Raw genomic sequence first — 6,000 nt, forward strand, 5'->3', positions numbered from 1 at the left:
GCCATAAGGTCGGGATCTTGCCTCATTCTCACTGTCTTTCTATAACCCATCACATCTCCATGTCCTTCTTTTGAATGTACTTACTATATTGTATGCTTTGAGTGTCTAAATTATTCGCTTTAAACATCTTTAAGCGCCTGCCTGGTTCCCTAGCAGCTCCCACTATAGCTGAAATTTTGAAGCAATGCAGAGGCACATGAAGTCCAGTTCCCCTAATGGCTGTGAGATGCTGGTTTTAAGAAAACTGAGACTGTGTGAAGAGAAAAACTTTGAAAATTCCCTCTAACTCTACGAAGTCTAACAGCAGGAAATTTGAAAGGAAAGGAAAGTTATGCTATGCCCATATTTTTCTAGAATCAAACCTCTACTGTGTTTCTGTCATGTTATAGACTCTGTTTAGTTTTGTTTTTGGTTCATAATTGTATTATTTTCTTATTTATTATAGATTTAGTTATTTAACTTTCTATTTGTAATGATAAAAGTCATGTGAGCCCTGTCCACAAGACTAACCTGTCCCTCATTTCCTCTTTTCTGCCGTCTCTGACTTGCATGCAGTTCTGATAACCTCTCACCCGATGAGTTATGAGCATTTTAATGGCATAGTTTTTGGTCGTCAAGGGAGACCGCAATTCATATTTGATAAGCACTGTTGTGTCACTTCTGTAGCTCCATGCTCAAGTTCACAGGCTTTTTTACCCAGAGAAAATCTGCTTTTGAAGGTTAGGAGCATATTTGAACCTTTAATTCTCAGCAAGGTTAGGTTGGCTGTTATTCATCCAGTGTGCCAGTTTCTGTGTGAGAGTATGTTAATATTCTGTCTGTTCTTAAAATTAGAAAAGCTAACGCATTTTCTGAGAATTCTTTTCTGTTTTTTGGAGACTCTTCAAGCTTTTGAGTACAGAAGAATACATCGGTTGGGTGAAGCTAACTTTCCAATTCACCAACACACAGTAAAATAATGTAATTCCTTTATGCTGGATTTGTTCTCACAGATGTGAGTGACAGTATTGTGAGTTGAATGAGTTGCATCTGTATGGTTTTCATGGTCACAGCTGGTCTGTCCTCTCTGGCGGCCTCTGGTTTTGCGGCCTGCACTTTTCTGTCTCTGCCATTCCTCACCTGTCCACCAGGTGCCCTCGGTGGGCTCCCCCTGTCCTTCACACCTGTGACTCATCCCTAATCAGCAGTGAGCCGCTGCCTGCCTTCCCAGCTGCTCCTCATCTCCAATTAGTGTCGCAGCCTCTTCTCCTGTTGCCTCTCCTCTGCCTGAAATCTGTTTCCTGACGTGTGTCACCTGTTGTCTTCCTGTTGCCTGACCCCTGTCCGAGTAAACCACCTTTATTTCCACCTGCCTATTTGTGTCTGCATACAGAGACTAAGGTGACAATGGGAATATCGTGTAAATGTGCTGATGCAAATTTTAACAAAGTGATGAGTGTAAAGATGAACTGATACGTATCAGTCAGATTTGGCTACATCTGTGGATACACTACCACAAATTCAACACAAATTCTGCAGCAAAAGATATAACTGTCAAAAACCAAAAGACATTTTTGAAATACTTTAATAATAATTGAGGAAATAATTGAATAATGAAAGAATCATGAATTGTATCAAATCAGCTTTGAATCGGACTCTATCTTTATTGCGTATAGAAACATGTGAACTTAAAAGGTAAAAAAAATACATTTTGCCTCTGAGCAGATCCTCCGATCACCACGAAACAGCCAGTGCACCAACTGTACAGATGTTAGCTGTAGAACATAGCAGGCAACGTACGCACCAATAGTGTGTGTGTTAGTGTGCCTGTGTGTGTTTTTGTGGCAGATATCATGTCGGTTTAAGTGAAAACAATTGTGTGGGTGTGGGATCTGTAATTGAAGGAAAGAATTAGGAGAAAATAAGACCTTTCTCATGACACGTTCCGTCGTGTCAAACACAGGTGTCAATAGGAAATGTTCCACCTCCAGGGCCCTGGTAATGTGCTGTGCCTGTTTGCTCACTGTCGTGCTTACTGCATTGTTACACCTAATTGAAATAGTGCCAATGTTATTGTTATCAGTCACACCTGTGTTGTTCTTGATGTGACTTGTCACTGTGCAAAAGGTCTATTATGCTGCAGATCAACCCTGGAAAATGATTAAATGTTTGTACTGCAAAAAGGTGTCTTTTATAGACCCTTTTTACACCCGGTATTTGACATATAAGAGCAGGAAAAGCACAGGTGTAAGTAATAATATTAATTATGGCTCCAGTACAGTGAGCATACAATTGCAGGTTGCTGAAACTGAATGGAATGCAGCCATCGTTAATGTTATTAACTACACATGTGCTTTTTCCTGCTATGACGTCAAAATGTCAGCTGTGAAAACGACCTATTGATGAGCTTTGTGGTCCAAAAAGACAAACAATAAGCAAACACAGATAATGAACAAAAAGAGATAATGTCAGCCAACTCTTGAATCTCAGGAGGGGTTTTGAATGCACCTACAGGGCAAGGACTGTGTGGGTGTGTATACTATTCACATCCAGAGACTGTGCTTTATTGACATTTCCGCGACTCTTCTGTTAGTTTTCTTATAACTCTTAAGGTGGGACTACTTGCATGTTTACCATTTTTATTAAACGTACCAATGAGAGCACCTGTGTGGATATGCAGGGTCTTTAAACACAACAGCATTACCAGTGGTGGAAATATAGGCAGCTTTATAATTACTACAATAAAACTGATAAGAACTGAAACCAGTAGACTTGTACAGTGTAATGAATAACTTCATTAAGTTTTGACAGTTCCAAGGCTCTTGTATTGTCCATGTGGACTCAATGACATGGCTTACTAGAACAAACAAGTCAAAATGTCTGGACCCTTTAGCTCTGGACTCCAGTCAAATCTCCCCCTCAGTGTGAACAGAGTGTCCCAGCGTCCCGCCACAACCTCTGAGCGTTAGTCTGAGAAAGAGGAGACATATTTTTCTAAAGGTTGAGCTGCTTATCCTCGCTCATTCTCATGGCGTCTTGTGGGGATTGTGCTCTAACAATAGAAGCTCAGAGGAATCTGATGGAGCCGTGGCACGGTCCGATCTTTGTTATGTGACTTGTGGGCCCAGGAACATTTGTTCTCCTTCATCCCTCGATATGTGTGGGATGAACAGATCCTTCCCAGGAGAGTCCAAACTGTTTGTTTGCTTCAACTCTCTCCATCTATCTGCTTCATCCTTCTTGCCATCCTTTTCTCTCTCTTGCCAACCTTCTTATTTTTCTGTATCTGGTTAATCTCTGTAATCTTTGTCTATTTCTACTTTGTTTGATTTAGATTTTTCCTCCTTCTTTCCCTCGACTCTCCTTCCACCTCCTGTTCTTACAGTTTTCCTGTAATCATGTGTATGGAGTGCGTACAGAAACACACTAGCAAAATAATGAGCACTGACATACTTGCACATCATATGGGGCTGCTTATATGAAGGAGTGTTGAAATAAGTGTTATTACATGTCTGCCTTCCTAGATAACCTGCTGAAACCTGAAGCTGAAATCTGATATAATGTTTAGCAATGTGCAGTGCTAAAAGATGGTAATGTTGGTCGCTCAGCTGGCTGGTTCACCACTTTGCTCCCGACTGAAACGTCATAACAATTATTGGATGGATTGTCATGAAATTTGGTACAGATATTCAAGATGATCCCAATTACTTTAATGATCCTCCGACTTTTCACCTAGCGCCACCATCAGGTCAAAATTTAAATTTGCCCAATAACTGCAAAACTAAAATGTGTCCCCAATAGCAGTGTTAGACAGAAAATACACACACACACACACACACACACACACACACACACACACATACTCCCCCCTTGCTAAGCCAGTGACATTCCTCTGTGCATGTGGTTTCTCTCCAGAGTCACTAGATCACTGTCGGATTAGCCCCCTATTTCCCTGCAGGCAGTTGGGGTGCCCCAAGTGTCTGTGTTTTTCATTGTGAGTGTGTGTGAGTGTGTGAGTGTGTGTGTGTGTGTGTGTGTGTGTGTGTGTGTGTGTGTGTGTGCACAGGCAGTCTTGTGAGTGAAATGGCAGGGAACACGGTGATTAACACTGGATGTGTGGTTGCTCCCGGCGCTGGCACAGTCATAGGGAAGTGCTGAGCCGTGTAAGCACCTGCTTTATTCCCCCCCAGTGAGACGACAGAATAAAGACATCAAGCTGCACCCCTGCAACCCCTCCACCCACCCGTCCGCCTCTCCCCCTTCTCCTTCACACTCTCGCATACATATACACAAATATACACACACGCTGAGGTCTATGTACGAACGGTGTGTATTCAAGCTGAATCTCTGCCAACCAAGAGGACCATATTGGACCTGTGTCTGCACCATCTTTCCAAGCATGACCCCCGCTGCTGGCCGTCTCGCGCTGGAACGGAACTGTTGTACCACCTTAAATGCACCATTACTCAGATCTATGGTCAACTCTGTTCCGGCTCTGTGTGCCACTGGTCCTTGGACCCAGCCAGCACACTTCAGATCACAGTGCCTGAGTCTTTGGCATGTCTTGTGGAGTCTGGCAGTGTGCTTTAAGGAATAAGAGTTTGAATCAAACAAAACAAGCTGAGGGAAAAAACACAGAAATCCTGTAGGGATGCCTCATACCAAGTACAAAGAAAGAGGTGGAGTAAGAGAAGGAGAAGGGGGGGTGTGTTCTGCAAGTATTCATTGCCAATGTTCGTGCTGACTGGCAGCTTGTCTTTAATTTTGAGGGACATACAATTTAGTAATAATTATAGATCAGGCCATTTTTTTAAACATATGGCCATCTTAGCTGAAAGGGTAACATGCTGTATTGCCTTCTGTGTCCCTCTCTACATTGATTCATTTTTTATATTTTCATGTTTTAAATGAATACGATCATGATTGTTTGAACAACACCACTTTCATTCACTTATATTTTCTGTCCTCCTTTCTTGTCTACCTCTCAGTCTGCTTATCATCTGCTGGGCTGACTTCAGAAGCCTTCTGACCCTCAGGTTTGGCCTGATTGTCTTGTAAGGCCAGTGAAGCTGTGGTAGCATCTGGTGTCTGGGCTGCAAAAAATAGATGGATTGTGGAGGATTGCAGTTTAAAACTGTACAGGTGCAGCGAGACGACATATTTCAAACACATGAATAAATGTTTAATTGAAATCATTATGTATAGTATAATAACTGTGTATGTACATTTTGATAGATCTCTGATGTCAGTAAGCTCTTTCTTTAGCTTAGCTTAGCATAAAACAGCTGTCCTCTAACCAAGACCTCTAAGCTAGAGAGTCCAAAAAGACATTCCAGATAGACACAACAAATGTGTATTGTTTCAAGTTTTCACCCAAAAAATGTTGGGAACATTTGTAGAAGACTACCCCCCCCCCCCCCCCCCCAAGCTGGTTCCTTTAGTTCTCTTCTGGGGAGAGTTTCACTTTTCTTTATGGTGTTAAAGGTGCTATAACTAAGGTTTCACACTCCCAGCGCACAAAATTACTGTAATATATGGGCAGGGGATAATACTGGCTATATCATATCCTGTTTTAGTAAATAAAGAACTATTGCAACTTCTACTTAATCTGAAATATATTGCTTTTCTTTTTTTTCTTTTGGCTTTAGACTACCCATCTATCCATCTCTATTTATTTTTGGTGCGCAGATGTGCACATGAGACTTCCCAAACTAAATTGGTGAACTGCAGGTTATATGACATGCTGAGCAGAGCTCTGTGCAGAAGCGCTGACAGTGACAGGGTCTAGCGGTGATACCGGGGCACTGGAGGTCTCTCAAGTGTCCCCGAGAGCTATTGCCACATAATTTGATATAGCTGCAGTGGTGAGAATGAAGAAAAACACAAACAGCAACCTTTAATTATGCTGCCCCGGCTACTTCCCAAAGAGTGGAGCCTCGAGGTCAGTAAGTCTCATCATTTTATACACAAGACTTTCAGGAGTTCATTTCTCAGGTTAATTCTACGAGGACGGAGAAGCTT

This window comes from Enoplosus armatus, chromosome 18, assembly GCF_043641665.1.
Source record: "Enoplosus armatus isolate fEnoArm2 chromosome 18, fEnoArm2.hap1, whole genome shotgun sequence".
NCBI classification, from domain to species: domain Eukaryota; kingdom Metazoa; phylum Chordata; class Actinopteri; order Centrarchiformes; family Enoplosidae; genus Enoplosus; species Enoplosus armatus.